General features: G+C 36.5%; 1 pseudogene; it reads left to right on the forward strand.

Annotated features, from left to right (window-relative positions):
- The first annotated feature begins 7,082 nt into the window (after window positions 1-7,082).
- On the forward strand, window positions 7,083-18,919 carry LOC140878223 (uncharacterized calcium-binding protein At1g02270-like; annotated as a pseudogene).
- The last annotated feature ends 282 nt before the right edge of the window (window positions 18,920-19,201 follow it).

Raw genomic sequence — 19,201 nt, forward strand, 5'->3', positions numbered from 1 at the left:
TCTAAAAGTTTTCGGTTCAGTTCTAAATGTTTTTACGTTCTCGGTTTCGTCTTAAATGTTTTCCAAAAATTTTCGATTCAATCCTAAATATTTTTATGTTCTCGATTTTGTCCCAAATGTTTCCCAAAAGTTTTCGGTTTGGTCCTTCTATCTGCTCGTGGGTTAAGACTAACATAATACATCACATTTCATTCACACGTCCTAAAAATTAACGGTGGCATATCGTACCGTACCAAAAAATGCATACTGTATATCGTACCAAAAAACATATACCGTATATCGTACCAAAAAACGGTATAAGAATCGGGTCGAATCAGGTTGACTCGAAAGCTAACCCAAAAAAATTAATAGGGTTCGTGTTGCGTTTGAGTCAACCCAGGTTGACCCAAGATGACTCGAACATTTATTATTATTTTTATATAACAGTAGGAAATATTTACTACATTTTTATACATTGTATATTTGAAAAAAAAAATTATTGTGTATTAATATAATAGATTTTCGTCATTTAATATTTATTTTCTACATGTTTAATTTTTTTGTAGTAAGTATCTTTAAATTTTGCTACAACTTGAATTTCAAATTTAAATTATATATAAATTTAGATTTTGTTATTATGTGATTAAATTAAATATTACTATTATTATTGTGTATTTTGAATTTTTATTTAATTATTTTATTAAAAAAATAAAAATAAAAAAATCGGGTTGATCGGATTAGTTGGGTTCGGGTTGAAAAATTTTTAAAAATTATTTTCGCCAACCAGACTCGAACCCACCCGACACACCCGAATTGACACTCCTAGAATGAAATGTAATGTATTCTGTTAGTTTTAACCTACGAGTAGATGAAATGACCAAACCGGAAATTTATGGGAAACATTTGGGACGAAATCGAGAACTTAAAAATATTTAGGACCGAACCGAGAACTTTTTAAAAATATTTGGGACGAAATCGGGAATGTAAAAACATTTAGGACCGAATCGGGAACTTTTGAGAAAAATTTGAGACGAAATCGAAAACGTAAAAATATTTAGGACTGAATCGAAAATGTGTTCAAATATTTAGAATTGAACCGGGATTTTCCCCCATATTTTCTAATTAATTACCCGTTTTTGTTATCCAAATATAAAGAATAATACGTTGAAACACTATAAATAATGATGTCGGAGAATTTACAAAATAACCTAATAGTCTTGTATATAAATAATTCGTATATAAGTAGAACTTGAACAACAAATTCGTGATACTCTTTGTAGAACTTAATTATTTAGTCTATTCTACTTGGTAATCTGGTGATACATAAAGATACGTTATGGTAATTATCAAACCATTTATACCTAGATTTTCAATTACGTATCAAATTTATATATTTTTTTTACTAGAAAGAAGCACGTGTGTTGCACGTGTAAAAACTAGATTTTGAAGTCTAATAACATAAATGATAATCCCAATAAATAAAATTAAAAAATGGAACAAATCTATACTATATATAAAACTCGAGGCACCTATACTAACCGATTGGTCTGTTCATGTGACACCAAAGTCAAATTACTCATCTAACTTTAAAAGGTAATAATTCATTCCTATAAATAAAGAACAAAAAGGTCTATATCAAAATTTATCTCTATTATATAGTAGAATCCATTATCATATTCAATTTAAAATTTAAAAGAACGGTTTATCAACATCTTTTCAATTGATATATTTCTTTATTTTTAATCTCGCTCAATTTTTTATTTACATATTTTTTTTTTCAATACATGTGCATTGATAGCTAGTATACATAATATGTTAAGATTATTTAGTAAAATCATATTGAACTCAAATGAGTATTATTTAAGGAAAATGAAATTCAATATAAGGCAGACAATGTTTATGAATAATAATATTAATATGTATTAGAACTAAGACAATAAAAAAAGGTTCTTTAATATTGATTGATCCAGTGCTCCCAACTTTATTCTCTTTCTGTAATCAATCAAAGCTTATCATCATTAATAATTATCATTTTTTGTTTTCCCTTATTTTTGACAGTGACTAACTTAATTTTTCTTGGGGTACGCCTTCTTCTTTTCTTACTCTTTCTATTTATGTTGAAAAATTGTCGATGTTAAATTAATCACATTCATAAATAACATAAGTATTTATTTAAGTAAAAAAATGCGAATATCAATTTTTGGTGAGAAAAGTAACATGCTTTGTTCTGTTAGTATTTTTATGCATCTAATAATTTGATAGCATACAGCCCACTTTAACTAAGAAATTCAACAATATGATTCTAATAGAATTTTTATCAAACTTTGTGGCTGCTGTTACGTTGCTAATTAAGTTTGCCACGATCAAAAGCAGCCTTCTTAAGGAAAAGGTCTCCCGAGAACTTAGCTAATACAAGGTCTCTGATAAAATTCAACACAACTCCATCTCTCATCTATCTAACATATATGCTGACCAGATCAATGCTTCTCCATCTTCTCTCTTTTGCATCGAATATAAGTGAAAGCAAAAACCATTCACACAAATTTTTATGATGAAATATTATAGTTATGCAGTAAAATAAATCATTCCTGCACTTCTTTAATTGTACACTACATTTAATAAGCAAAGAAGAGAAAGATAAAATCAAAGAAGAATTAAGTTGATAGAAGAAGACAATGATTTTTAACATTAACATGAATGAAAGACCACAAGACTCCAAGTGGGCGCCAAAATTAACAAACAGAAAACATGGAGGGAAAAAAATGGAAGCTATACCTATAGTTGCAACTCACAATTGTCTATGCTTCCCAAATAACGATGCGAACAACAAATGAATGGACCTGCAATTCGTGGATAAAATAACAGAAAAAATTATACAAGCATCAATGACCATAAACAAATAACATGAAGATAACGAAAAAAAACAGCTCGAGTTTGAAGTAAATTTTTTGGTTCGGGGACTTATATATATGCCCAAAATTTTGAATTAATTAATTAATTAATTCTCTAGTTTATAATTAAAGGAATTTGTACACCAAAATGCAACTGAAATACAAAAGAAACAATCGGCACATTTGATTATAAAAAAAGAAAAGAAAAACAAAACAAAACAACACAAAACAAAAGAAAAGAAAAGAAAAGAAAAGAAACAATAAAATAATGAGTGATTCTCATGTGAAACGGTCTCACAATGAGATGGATCATTTCATTTAAAATACAAATATCCATCTCATTAATCGGATCATACCCATATTCACCGATCCGCTTGTAAGGCCCGGGATTATTTAATTTTAATTCAAAAATATTTAATTTGGAAATATTTAGAGTTTAGAATTAAATTCTAATATTCTTAAATGAATAAGGATTGAAATTGAATTAAATCGCTTTTTCGGGGACTGAATTGCAAATAGCCAAAAGTTCAGGGACTAAAGTACAAATATGCTTATATATATCAATTCCACCACTTGTAATATATCTTCCTTCAGGTGAAAACCATCAGAATGAAAGGAAAAGGGCAGAAACTCGGCTGAACCATCCTCAACGCCATTTTTGTCCCGTTCAAGCTTCGATTTTGTGCGCTCCGGTCGTCAGAAATTCCAAATAAATATATATCTGTGATCACCGTTTCGAGACCTTCGTTTTGGTACAAGTTTCATTCATTTTTCTCAGACTTTATTTTTATGTTGAAGATGGAAGTTTATGATTTTAAGATATATTCATATATGAGCTGTACCGATTGTGTATTCGCAGACGGTTCGGACAAAAGACTATCGTTCGGATTTTATATGAATTTTGAAAGAATAATTCGAATACTACCATGTCTGAATGTAAGGATTTTTATGTTATTGAGCTGATATGATAGAGATTATGGTTGGTATGGCTTGGTAGATTGATGTGGATATCATTTGGATTGTCGGTGTTTAGCCGTTACGCCGCCGATTTCAGAATTGATCTACGTTTGAACTTGTTGAATGAATGGTGTATTGTATTGAGTTGAAGCTGATATTATTGTTTCAAACACTTCATTTCAGCCTTGTGTTTGAAGTTGTCGAACTCGAGATCTTCGATTCGAATCGAGAAGGATTTGAAGCAAGGTTTGCTAGCATTTACACTTGAGATTGAGTTGAGAAGTTGAGCAGCCTTTTGATATGATTTATCATTGATGTAATTGCAGATTTGAAGTACTTTCAGACGTGTCATCAAAAGGTATAAATGACAGCTAATCCAGATGGGATAGAACGCTCGAAATAACTATTGTTTCGAGTATTTCCTTGTTAATCACATACTTAGTTGTTTATGTGTTTTTTTTTGTGATTAGATGTTTTGATTGCTTTGCTTGTTTATTTGATTAAGTGTTCAAGGTGTTTTATAGCATTTAATGCATACAGAATATGTTGCATTCAACTTGAACTCTAGCCCGAAAAACACAGAGGGTTGAAAGGCCTAGAGTGCATATGACGTTTGGAGGGCTGTAGTTGAGTGGCACGGAATGTAGACTTACTTCCAGAGCCAGAAGACTCACTATAGTTGCACCAAAGTCAAAGAAAATAAAGTATTTGACTTCACCTCGATTGGGTGAGTGGGTGTTAGTTGAAGATTTTATTTCCTCGGGATCCCAAGAACTTATATCCTATTGATATCAGCTTGATAGCCTCTTTTGCCATATGCATTGCATTCACGTTTATTATCTCGCGCTTTATGTTGTTTATACTGGGATTTTTTTTCTCACCGGAGGTATCCGGCTATTGCTTTGTTTTGTATGTGTGCATGACAATAGGTGGGGCAGGAGCTAGTCAGAAGAGACAGTGATAGCTCGAGATAAAGTTGTAGCACGTGAGAACTCGGGTGTAGCAGAATGTCTTGTATTTCAAATTGATGAACCATGCTAGAAATGATACAAGAACATTGTATAATGTTGTTGAATACATGTTAGTTTGTGTATCTTGTGTATGGAAGTTTATAAGTTGATATTAGATAGCATGTATAATATTTTGGAGCTTGTACAAGACTTGATGATTTATTGTTTCAACTTTGACAGCAAAATGTTAGCAGTAGAATTTCCAGAAATTGAAGCCCGCTCGATCGGGTGAAGTTCACCGATCGAGCGAGTCCTGTATTATGCAAAACAGAGAAATCGAATTTCTTGCCCACTCGATCGGGTGACTTTCACCGATCGAGCGAGGCCAAAAATATTTTGGACAGAGAGTTTACAATTTGAGCTCGCTCGATCGAGCAAGTCCCCGATCGAGCGAGGTACAGTAGCTTTTAAAAAAAAAAAAATTTAGCTTTTGGTTCTTTATTTCTTTTGAGTACTTGATTCATTGTTATTTATAATAAATTGCCTTAAAATAAGATTAGCAACCCGGGTCCCCACAACAGGTGGTATCAAAGCGTAAGTTTCTATATTCAGTTAGAAGTTGATGAGTGGGGTAGATTGAGTCTGTCTGATTGTTTGATATTGCATGAGATTATATGTTGTATCTGATTATGTGCACTATTTGTTAGCATGCTTTATATTGCAATAATTATGTGACTGCATGATTATGTGCTATAGTGACCCTTACCCGGATCACCTACTAAACAGAACTTAGGTATGCAATTAACTTAATAAAACAGATATCAGAATACACTTGCGGAAACCATAAATAAATACAATCCCAAGGAAAGGAATCTGTAATTTATCCAAATATTATACAACCAAATCGAATAGCTGTATCAACCCAAAATAACAGAAATAAAACCTAGACGAAGCTCCAGCTGGCCAACCATTGCCTAGCCCCTCTTGGATCCACCCGCCTCCTCCAATCGCAAACCTGCCCCATGGAATAGGGTGTCTAGAAACACAGAGTACGAGACGTGAGCATAAAACGCTCAGTACGAGAGTATAAGTATACATGCATGCAAAGTGAACTCCCTATAAACTCGAGGTCAAGGATCAGATAACAGAGACAGACCGAGCCCTGGTATATAGCACGCTGTGCCGTCGCTTCAGGAGGTGGCTCCCATACCATAATACCAGTGGATATGCCGGACCCAAATCGATGGAAGTCCAACCACTAACAGGATAGGAAAAACCCTACTAACAGACATCTCGAAGGAGATAACTCAGTATGCAAATGAATGCAGCATAAATCAATGACATATAAACGATGCAGTCACAAAATACATGCATACTCAGTCAGGATATCTCGAATAGTACTTTCGTACCTCAAATCAATGCAAGCTCTACCAACTCTAGGTCCACGCCTATAGTCTGCTCTACACTGCTAAATGATACTACTATCATTAAAGCGCTCTAAAAGCCTTAACTAAGCTATTGCATACTCCTAAATATTTATAGAAAGCAAAAGCTATACCTTCGTCCGTCGTTAGTCCTTTGCTGTCGAGTGCCTCAAAACTAGGCCACAGCTCCGCTACGACGCCTGGATCGCTATGCCACTTCCGGAATCCCCACGGGACGCCTAGAATTCCCTAGATCTGAGTTAGAAGACTAAGGAATCGAGAAAGAAGAGAGGGATCGGTGCACTCAAAAATGAGCTCGGCACCCCCTATTTATAGACGGAGTTTGGATCGTTCGAACTGGGTTTCGGGTCGTCCGAATACGTTTGGGTCGTCCAAACTGGGCTTCGGGTCGTCCGAACCCGATATTACGTCATTTCTTACGTCAGCATGATGACGTCATCCATGACGACTGTCGGCAGCACGTTCGGAGCATCCGAACCACTCTTCGGATCGTCCGAACCCTGACTTCGGACCGTCCGAACCTTGACTTCGGAACTTCCGAACTCGATGACCCTCAAACCATTTTTAAGTGTTCTGAATCCAATTCCGGACTCCGTTAACCCATTAAGAGTTCTCTTAATTACGTTTACTCTTAACTAGTAGGATTAATGAATTGATTAACACTTAATCATTGATTTCGGGTACGGGCTACTACATGTGCTTTCATTGCTACTGCATGCTATATATGCAATTGTATTCCAGATTATCCTCAGTCAGAACCTGAATTCTCATGAGAATGCATGAGAATTCTTATCTGAGAAGGATGTAATAAATTGTTGCATATGATATTATTTATGCACTAATTTGTTTGACAATAAGATATGCCTCTTCGTAAAGCACCGGCCACTAGATATCCATTAGCGGTTCCTCAAGCTGAACCAGCAGTAGTACCACCGCCAGTTTTTGAAATTCAGAATGCACAGGGTAGTACATCTGCTGACCCTATGGATCCTACTGCTACACCAATGGAGACTTTGTTGAAGCGATATCTGTCATTCAAACCGCCAAAATTGAAAGGAACAGAAAACTCAGTTGATTGTGAAAATTGGGTTGAAGATATAGAACAATTGTTTGAATCACTTGATTATACCGATGATCGTCGTATCAGATTGGTAATACATCAACTTCATGACGTTGCCAAAAGCTGGTGGACTACAACGAAACGGGCGTTAGAACAACGAGGTACGATTATCACCTGGACTATATTTAAAACTAAGTTCTATCAACGTTTCTTTCCAGTCTCCTACATGAAGGATAAGGGTGCTGAATTTGCCAATTTGAGGCAAGGCAACTTGAATATCGAAGAATATGTGGCCAAATTTTCAAGTCTTTTGAAGTTTGCTCCACATATAGCAGCGACTGATGAAGCAATGGCAGATCAGTTTATCAATGGCCTCAATCCAGATGTGTTTACTTTTGTGAACAGTGGACGACCCAATACTTTTGCAGACGCTTTGAACAAAGCTAAAGGCGCAGAAGCAGGTATATTGAGACAACGAGGAACACCGTATATTTCCCAGCCATTTCCACAGCCTATATCAGCATCAATTCCACAGAATCCGCCACAGTTTCAGCAATCATCTCCCAGATTTGAGGGAGGAAGCAGTGGCAAAAAGGATTCAAGATTCAGGCCAAAAGGTAAACAGTACATTCAAGAAAGTAGGCAGTAGTTCTTCCAGTTCTAGTGGACAGAGACAGTTTGGTGCAGGGCAGAGCACTGGTGAGTCAGGAGTATTTTGCGGAAAGTGTGGTGGACGACATGCTATTGATCAGTGTAGAGGTGTATCAGGGAATTGTAATATTTGTCGCCAACCAGGTCACTATGCCAAGGTGTGTCCTCAACGAGCTATTGGTGAAAGTTCTTCTCGACCAGTACCTCAGGCAGAAAGGCAATCAGTGCATTCATTCCAGCCTCAGCAACAGACCAGAGCAGGAGGAAGCCAGACTAGATTAGTGATCACGGCTGCGAGAGCTTCGTTCTATCGTAAGTTTTTCTACGATCGGATACATTCAAGTTTTTGGATGTTGTTAGAATCATTCGAGATTCGAGTATGTTGTTCTTGACAAAGTTATGAGCGTTTATTATCTATCGGTTTTGAAATAGAGCAATGTTCGGAATTGTTATGATTTTTGGAAGCCATTTTCGAAAAATGAGGTTTTGAGATTTGTTGGAATTGCCTTGTTATTGTTGTATTAGTATTGATTTGGGTTGATATCAATATTGAACTGCTGTCTGCGTTTCCGGTTGGTTCAGTTATAGCCGTTATGCCGCCGGTTTGAGTTTTTGGAAATTTGAACCGTTTTGAGTTGTTGATCTTTGGCTTGTGTATTGATCGTCGTTGTTGATCTTCTATTTGTATCTGAACAGATTCGTTTGGAGTTTGTCAAGCCGGTGTTAACAACATTTGATCGTCAAGAGATTGGACAAAGAACGGTAAAGAGATTTACCTTGAACCGTAGTTGTTAGATTGTATAGTCTTTGATACAATCTTTTGTTGTAGCTTATCCAGAGTTGGAACTACTGCATTGAAAGGTAAAAGCAGTCATCGTAGCGGGTTAGCATACTCGGGACAGTTGGTTCTCGAGTTTCCCTTAAAAACACATATTGCATTAATACTTGTTCTAGCATGTGGAACTCGTATTTTGTTGATTAATTGAGTTTGGTTATATGGCTTATGTGTTATGTTTTATTATGCATTCATCTTGAGCCAACTTTGATTTCAGCGGGCAGAACAACCCTTTTTGTTTAGACGTTAAGTTCACCTAGTGTCAGCATACTCATCATAGTCGCACCGAAGTCTAGGGGATTGGGATACGTGACACCACCTCGATTGAGAGAGTCGGTGAGTCGTTACGTGGTCTCATCCTCGGGATCCCAAAAAGCACAGCAGCAATCCCTTGTTTATCAGAATTGATATCCCAATTTAAAGACATGCATTTCATTACGATGATATTGGTTACGTTGTTACCTTGAAAGCATGTTTGTTGTTGTATTACTTGTTATGTTGCTTTTACTGGGATTATCATTCTCACCGGTTTATCCGGCTGTTACTTTGTTTTGTATGTGTACTTGGCAACAGGTGGGGTAGGATCGAGTCAGCGGAGACCTGGTTAACAGCAAGAGGGAGAATTAGTAGTGGGACTCGGTTTAGAAGTCGAATCAACATGTTTATCTAGTTTAAGATTGAAGCATGTTAGAACTCGAACTTGTTATGTCTGTTATTCGAATTTGTTGTATTCGGATTGTAATTTAGAATCGAAGCATGTGGTGTTGTATAGATTTAGATCCCTGTTTCTCTTAGGCTTGATGAATGCATGTTTGATTTTGTGTATTCTCTATACCCTGTGTTAATGGTTGTATTCGAATGCACGTCGGAAGCAAGCGCGGAATCTTTGTTTTTCAACCTGAGCATTTTTGCCCAGGTCTGCCGCGCGCGAGCGAGGTGGTGCCTCGCGCGCACGCGTGGCTTCCCGTGGGGCTCGGGTTTTTTGACCCGCGTGCGCGTGAGCATGGCACCTTGCGCGGGCGTGAGCCCTCATTTGGGCTCGGGTCGAGCAGCCTGTGCACGCGCGAGATGGCTATCTCGCGCAGGCGCGAGGCATTCTTTTTTTTTAAAAAAAAAAAAACTTTTGATTGCTTTTAAACTTTGGTTCTTGGTTGATTAATTGTTGTTTAATCCGAGATTAGTTGTTTAGAACCGAGGTCTCACATATTAGCTTTAGTGAGTAGTAATAAGTCTAGTTAATACTTTTAGTAGACGTATAGTGATAAGGTGATTGTTTGCTTTTATGCTTGGACAAGGGAGCCAGTATCACTTGGTTGCTTATTTTGAGGTACAAATGTACTATCCGAGATACCCTAGTTGAGTTTGAATGTATTATGTTTGCATCGTTTATATTTACGCTTATAGTAATGCAACCACATATTATTTACATATTTTGTTTAGGAACCAGAGTGGACAAAGAACCGCCAGATATCCCAAGCTTGGGTGTACTGATAATTCTCATCCTCAATTTCTTGAATATTTTAATACTTATGTTAAGTCGTACACTATTATATTATTCTATTTTGTTTATTTCTCTAATCATAAGAGTTTAGATATTTGATACATGACCAGCAATATGTTGGAAAACGCGGCGTTCAGATCAATCAGAATTGATACCCGGTGCAGCGGAAGTTTAAAAATTTTTATATGGAACGATTCCATAGTGTGGGTATCAAAACTTACGATTAAATTATGTGTGTGTAAAAATTTAAATAACGATTATTAAATTTTTACCTTTAATCTCGAATCGAGATTCTGGACACCAACAGATTGCTCTGCTCTTCTTGTATCTCCCTGGAACTGATGACCGAACGTTTCTTCAATTAGGTCCACGAATAGAGATTTAATCCCTCTAATAGATTGCACTAGAAAATCTATCAGAAGTTTTCTACGATGAGAATAACGAATTTGATTCGCTATTCCAGACTGCAATTCAAAATCACAGACCGGAATTTCTCAGGCAGAGAAGGGGAGGGGCGACGGCCACACTTGAGAGAATAGGCTAGGGTTTTCGAAAAACCTGACTCAATTGTGACCTGTTGTGTATAATTTCTATACTGCAATAAGTTATTTATAATGCAGGCCACTAACAGCTTAGGGCCCATTAGTCATAAGTTCAGGCCCGACAAGCAAAGCCCGCATGTTCAGAAATTAATATAAAATTCATCGTGACTCCGATTGATAAACCGATTTCATCAATGTGCACAGAAACCATTTCTGCACCTTTTAAAGTCAAGATAAATTTTTCTGAATCCGAATTCAGTGGTTTCCAAAAATGTCCATCCCTATGTCATTTTAGGAAATCTTACTCCCTTACTCTTAATTAAGAAGTCCAACTTTTTTGTTCATTAAATTTAACTCTTTAAATTTAACTATCTCAACGGGGATTAAAACTCCATTACACTGTGTGACCCTCAATGGTTCAGGGCAACCTCCTAGGCAACAGGCTCGAGTATTTGCACTTACTGAGGAACAGGCACAGGCAGCACCTGACGATGCCATAGCAGGTAACTGCTCTATTTATGGTTATCCTGTCTATGTTTTGATAGATACATGTGCATCACATACATTCATCTCTGAACAATTTGTTATGATGCATTCTTTATCATCTGAGCCATTTCCTACTGTTGTTTCTATTTCATCACCTTTGGGTAAAGGTATTATCTCTGTTCGAATAATTCGAAATTGTGCTTTGCAATATGAAGGGAATGTGATTGATATAGATTGTATAGTACTTGGATTATCAGATTTAGATTGTATTATTGGTATAGACATGTTAACCAAGTACAGGGCGACTGTAGATTGTTTCCAGAAAGTGGTCAGATTTAGACCAGAAATGGCATCTGAATGGAAATTATACGGTAAGGGTTCTCGAGCCAAGATCCCTTTGATATCTGTGTTATCTATGACCCGTTTATTGCAGAGAGGGGCGGAAGGATTTATGATTTATGCAGTCGATGTATTGAAATCCAGTCCAGTAGTAACAGATATTCCAGTTGTACATGAATTTGCTGATATCTTTCCTGATGAAATTCCTGGTTTACCTCCAGTCCGAGAGATAGATTTCAGCATTAATTTAATGCCAGGTACGCAACCAATATCCAAAGCTCCTTACAGAATGGAGCCTATTGAATTGAGGGAGTTAAAGGATCAACTGGAAGATTTATTGTCCAAAGGATACATTAGACCGAGCGTTTCACCTTGGGATGCTCCGGTACTATTTGTACGAAAGAAAGATGGTTCAATGCGTTTATGTATTGATTATCGTCAATTGAACAAGGTAACGATCAAGAATAAATATCCACTGCCTAGAATAGATGATTTGTTTGACCAGCTACAGGGTTCAGCTATCTACTCTAAGATTGATTTGCGATCTGGATATCATCAGCTGAGAGTACGAGATGAAGATATTCCTAAAACTGCTTTCAGAACAAGGTATGGACATTATGAATTTATCGTCATGCCTTTTGGTTTAACCAATGCTCCTGCAGTATTTATGGGATTGATGAATCAGGTATTTCAGAAACATTTAGATGATTTTGTCATTATCTTCATTGATGATATCTTGATATATTCCAAGAATGTGCATGATCATGCTGAACATCTCAGAATCATTTTACAGACTTTGAGAAATGAGAAATTATATGCCAAGTTATCGAAATGTGAATTTTGGTTGCAGAAATTTGTGTTTCTTGGGCATATTATTTCAGGTGATGGGATTTCAGTGGATCCAAGCAAGGTCGAGGCTATACTGAATTGGCCTAGACCTACATCAGTGACAGAAATACGGAGTTTTATGGGCTTGGCAGGTTATTATAGACGCTTTATCAAAGATTTCTCTAGCATTGCAAAGCCTATTATGCAATTGACTCAGAAAAATAATTCGTATGTCTGGACTGAAGCCTGTGAAACTAGTTTCTTGGAGTTAAAAAAAAGGCTTACAAGTGCACCTGTTTTGACAATTCCATCAGGTACGGGTGATTTTGTTGTATATTGTGATGCTTCTCACAAGGGTCTGGGTTGTGTGCTCATGCAGCGAGGGCATGTTATTGCTTATGCATCGAGACAATTGAAGCCACACGAGACTCGGTATCCTATTCATGATTTGGAGCTTGCTGCTATTGTCTTTGCATTGAAAATATGGCGACATTATCTTTATGGTGAGAAGTTTGACATCTTTTTTGATCATAAAAGTTTGAAATATCTGTTTTCGCAATCAGAATTGAATATGAGACAGCGTAGATGGCTTGATTTACTGAAAGATTTCGATTGTGAGATCAAATATTATCCAGGAAAATCTAATGCAGCTGCAGATGTCTTGAGTAGAAAGGTATGTTCATTCTCTTTATCTACGATAGGTGTATCTCAATTGGTAGAAGATTGTTGTATTTCTGGACTAGTATTTGAAACAGATATGCAACCTATCCGTGTTTATGCTATTCAAGCTGAGCCAGAACTTTTGATACGAATCAAAGAAGCACAAAAAGTGGATCAAAATATTCAGAAATCAATTGCTATAGTCAGATCTGGACATCAATCTGAATATAAGGTCAGTGCTGATGATGTTTTATATGTGAATAACAGACTTGTTGTTCCAGATGTTTCAGACTTGAAACAGCAGATATTGAAAGAGGCTCACAGCAGTCGATTCAGTATTCATCCTGGTGGCAGAAAAATGTATAATGATCTGAAGACACAGTATTGGTGGAAACAGATGAAAGCAAATGTCACAGATTTTGTGTCTAAATGTTTGAATTGCCAACATGTAAAAGCAGAAAGAAAGAAACCAGGTGGTCTATTGCAGAGTCTATCAGTTCCAGAATGGAAATGGGATCACATTTCCATGGATTTCGTTACACAGCTACCACGTTCATCCATAGGGTGCGATGCCATTTGGGTGATTATCGATCGTTTGACAAAATCAGCATGTTTTATTCCGTACAAAATGACGTACAGACATGATCAGATGGCAGAAATCTACGTCAGAGAAGTGGTAAGATTACATGGTGTGCCTAAATCTATTGTTTTAGACCGAGACCCTAGATTTACATCACACTTTTGGCATAGCTTGCAACAAGCTCTTGGTACTCAATTGCATCTGAGTACAGCTTATCATCCTCAAATAGATGGACAGTCAGAGCGGACTATCCAAACACTTGAGGATATGTTGAGAGCTGTAGTACTAGATTTTGGTACTAGTTGGCAAGATTCATTACCACTTGCAAAAATTTTTTATAATAACAGCTATCAGACCAGCATTGAGATGGCTCCTTTTTAAGCACTGTACGGAAAAAAATGTAGATCACCGTTGTATTGGGATGATATCTCAGAAATTCCTGATGTTGGGCCAGATATGATCAGAGAAATAATTGAAAAGGTAAAGCTTATACAGAAAAGAATGAAAACAAGTCAACATAGACAAGCAAAGTATGCAAATATCAGACGAAGACCTCTATCTTTTGATTAGGGAGACAGAGTTTTCTTGAAGATTTCTCCGTTTATAGGTACAGTCAGATTTGGCAAGAGAGGAAAATTATCTCCGCGTTTTATCGGTCCGTATGAGATTATCGAGAAGATAGGCGATCTTGCTTATCGACTCGCTCTTCCTCCATCTTTGTCTGGTATTCATGATGTATTCCATGTTTCTATGCTACGGAAGTATCAGCCTGATCCTTCACATATTCTTCAGCCTAATGAAGCTGAACTTGATGAGACTCTCAGTTATTTTGAGCAACCTATTCAGATTCTTGATCGCAAAGATAAACATATCAGAAATAAGACAATTCAGCTAGTCAAGATTCAGTGGAGTCTCGGCATGGCACTGAAGAAGTGACTTGGGAGACTGATTCAGATATGAGACAGAGATTTCCAGAGTTGTTTCATTGATGTGAGTTCTTATTCTGCTTTATGTTATTTCATTCTCTTATGTGTATACAGATTATCTATACAGCTTGCTTATGATTTCGAGGACGAACTCATACCTTAGTGGGGGAGAAATGTAAGGCCCGAGATTATTTAATTTTAATCCGAGAATATTTAATTTGAGAATATTTAGAGTTTAGAATTAAATTCTAATATTCTTAAATGAATAAGGATTGAAATTGAATTAAATCTCATTTCTGGGGACTGAATTGCAAATAGCCAAAAGTTCAGGGACTAAAGTCCAAATATGCTTATATATATCAATTCAACCACTTGTAATATATCTTCCTTCACGTGAAAACCATCAGAATGAAAGGAAAAGGGCAGAAACTCGGCTGAACCATCCTCAACGCCATTTTTGTCCCGTTCAAGCTTCGATTTTGTGCGCTCCGGTCGTCAGAAATTCCAAATAAATATATATCTGTGATCACCGCTCCGAGACCTTCGTTTTGGTACAAGTTTCATTCATTTTTCTCAGACTTTATTTTTATGTTGAAGTGGAAGTTTATGATTTTAAGATATATTCATATATGAGCTGTACCGATTGTGTATTCGTAGACGGTTCGGACAAAAGACTGTCGTTCGGATTTTATATGAATTTTGAAAGAATAATTCGAACACTACCATGTCTGAATGATAAGGATTTTTATGTTATTGAGATGATATGATAGAGATTATGGTTGGTATGGCTTGGTAGATTGATGTGGATATCATTTGGATTGTCGGTGTTTAGCCGTTACGCCGCCGATTTCAGAATTGATCTACGTTTGAACTTGTTGAATGAATGGTATATTGTATTGAGTTGAAGCTGATATTATTGTTTCAAACACTTCATTTCAGCCTTGTGTTTGAAGTTGCCGAACTCGAGATCTTCGATTCGAATCGAGAAGGATTTGAAGTAAGGTTTGCTAGCATTTACACTTGAGATTGAGTTGAGAAGTTGAGCAGCCTTTTGATATGATTTATCATTGATGTCATTGCAGATTTGAAGTACTTTCAGACGTGTCATCGAAAGGTATAAATGACAGCTAATCCAGATGGGATAGAATGCTCGAAATAGCTATTGTTTCGAGTATTCCCTTGTTAATCACATACTTAGTTGTTTATGTGTTTTTTTTTTTTGTGATTAGATGTTTTGATTGCTTTGCTTGTTTATTTGTTTAAGTTTTCAAGGTGTTTTATAGCATTTAATGCATACAGAATATGTTGCATTCATCTTGAACTCTAGCCCGAAAAGCACAGAGGGTTGAAAGGCCTAGAGTGCATACGACATTTGGAAGGCTATAGTTGAGTGGCACGGAATGTAGACTTACTTCCAAAGCCAGAAGACTCACTATGGTTGCACCAAAATCGGAGGAAATAAAGTATTTAACTTCACCTCAATTGGGTGAGTGGGTGTTAGTTGAAGATTTTATTTCCTCGGGATCCCAAGAACTTATATCCTATTGATATCACCTTGATAGCCTCTTTTGCCATATGCATTGCATTCACGTTTATTATCTCGCACTTTATGTTGTTTATACTGGGATTTTATTTTCACCGAAGGTATCCGGTTATTGCTTTGTTTTGTATGTGTGCATGGCAATAGGTGGGGCAGGAGCTAGTCAGAAGAGACAGTGATAGCTCGAGATAAAGTTGTAGCACGTGAGAACTCGGGTTGTAGCGGAATGTTTTGTATTTCAAGTTGATGAACCATGCTAGAAATGATACAATAACATTGTATAATGTTGTTGAATACATGTTAGTTTCTGTATCTTGTGTATGGAAGTTTATAAGATGATATTAGATAGCATGTATAATATTTTGGAGCTTGTACAAGACTTGATGATTTATTGTTTCAACTTTGACAGCAAAATGTTAGCAGTAGAATTTCCAGAAATTGAAGCCCGCTTGATCGGGTGAAGTTCACCGATCGAGCGAGCCCTGTATTATGCAAAACAGAGAAATCGAATTTCTTGCCCGCTCGATTGGATGACTTTCACCGATCGAGCGAGACCAAAAATATTTTGGACAAAAAGTTTATAATTTGAGCTTGCTCGATGGGTCAAGTTTCCTCGATCGAGCAAAGTACTGTAGCTTTTGAAAAAAAAAAAAATTTTTTTTAGCTCTTATTTCTTTATTTCTTTTGATTAATTGATTCATTGTTATTTATAATAAATTGCCCTACCCTCGCCAAGATCCCCAATTTGACGCTGATATTACTCCAACTCCATCGCACTGATTTTTTGCTCCAAGTCGATGGCAAATTATCGGAAATCAATGGAAAGTTTGATGGATTATTTTTCGTAATTTGTGTAACGACGGGTGAAAGCAAGATCCAGTTGCAGAGAAAGCGATGTTAAAGATGATTGGCTGAAGGAACAAGAGGATTTTGGATTGGTTACTGTATGAAAGATTTTCTATTATCTACCTCCAGGTTTTGAATTTCTCCGCTGTGATTTTAGTTAAAACTATTTGATCAATGTTATTCAAGGTGTATGTGGTCTGTGGGGTGTTGCAAGAATTCTTGGTTGGGAATGAGGAGCTTGTGAAAATTTATCATGAGAGGCTGGAAGATGCTGGTTATGTAAACTTCAAGCTTGCTTGGACGAATAATCACGGTGATGGTATGAGAAATTCTTGTTTTTTATGCTTTTTTATTGTTATAATTATAATTGGTGTTAGATAACATTCTGTGATTGGTCTAATGAGTTGGAAGAGATTATAGATCTTAGAAATAGGTCCTCTTGTTTTAGTTTGATGCATGTGTGATCGGATTTTCAGTTCGAGTATTTGTGTTGTGTATCAATTCCTGTTGGATAATACACCATAATATCAAATGCGAGCGGAGTTAGGAGTTATATAGAAGTCGCGAGTATTTGAAAAGATGGAAAGAAATATTGTAGGAAACATTTTCTTATTTATTGTATAATCTTGCCAGCAGCGTCACTACTGGAAATTCAAATTCAGAAGAAAAATTTTAAACTCAGCCTGTTCTATAATAAGTTGTTCTTCTTGAAATTTGATAGGTCTCTTGACTGCTGTGCTTTTCAATGATTTCGGAGACCGTCTGGCACAGCTACTGCACGTCGAACTGATCGTCCCCTTCTCACAATGTTTGAACAGTGATATACGCCAAGAAATTCTAATAGCGAATACCCACTTTTGTTCTCGCATAATTCGGGTTCTTAGAGACTCTACGTCAGGTAAGTTGAACTGATCAGTTTTTTTTTCATGTCATTGTTAGAGATGCTTTATTTTCTATCGATTGCTCATGCAATTCCGCATTTTGTGTTTTGCAGTACGTGTAATCGTATCGAAGAGAGAATAAACTCAATCCCTTGCCAATCTTACTCTGTTGGTATGCCTATTTTCAAGTCTTTTACTGTGACATGTAGCGTTCTCATCCTAATTACATGATGATATGCTTCTTGTTTTTATTTGTTTTCTTCAGTGACTGGAATGGCAGCAAGAGGAGTCATGTTTACAACTTTCTTAGATCACAGGGATTTACGTCCTCGTACGACACTGCCCATCAGTACACCGATGCATATGCTCACAAGGTGATTTAGAACCGATAGATTAATGCTATTGTTTTTTTAAGTGATATTTTCCTCGATTAGATTTGTCTTTCTGATTCCATATTATTCTACGCAGGTGGGTGAGCCACCGTAATCATCGTGGGAACATTTGTGGTGTAGATTTCATATGGCTTCTAAATCCAAATAGATACAGGAAACTACTTAAATTGAGATTGAATATCTAATTATCCTCAAATCTTGTGAAAGTCCTGGTTATTTGAGGAATGGGGTTATGTTTTAGTTTCTCTTAATTATATTTTTCTGAATCGTAGGAGAAAGATGAATTAAGAACAAGAAAGACGACGATCTTGAGCTTAAGATTATCAAGTCTTGCACAGATAATGTTCAACCGGGATCGGATTCAACGAGTTAAAATGAATTGGAGGATTCATCTGAGTCTGCATTGCCGCTGCTTTTTTATTTTCCAAGTTATAATGACATGAGTTTCCTGGGACATCATGATTTTCTGTAGCTTATGGTAGTGATTTTATGCACAAAAGCTGAAGTTAGCATGTTTCTCCACGTCAAGCTTTTGGCTGAATTTCACTTCAGTACTACTGAAATTCAGTTTGTTTTTTCATTACCTTCAGCATTTGGAAAAAAATGAGTTCCTAATGTTTTTGGTTATCACCATCTCAGGCAAAACAATTGCAAAAACTCGTAGGGGCTTTTTACAAACCAATTCGCGTAGAGGTTTCTAGTCAGACGCCTCATGCGTGTGCATGCGGAGAAAATGTAAAATATTACACCCCTTTCGTTGTTTCTCGTTCTATGCAATATTGCATATAATTGAAAAAAACTTGTATTCGATTCAAACTGTATCCTTTCAACGGGTAAATTGGCTAGTTTCGTTTACTGTCATTTTCTTACTATGCTAGAGAAGTTCACCATTATGGTCTTTCATTCATCCTC

This window comes from Henckelia pumila, chromosome 2 (genome assembly GCF_033568475.1).
Source record: "Henckelia pumila isolate YLH828 chromosome 2, ASM3356847v2, whole genome shotgun sequence".
In the NCBI taxonomy this organism is placed as follows: domain Eukaryota; kingdom Viridiplantae; phylum Streptophyta; class Magnoliopsida; order Lamiales; family Gesneriaceae; genus Henckelia; species Henckelia pumila.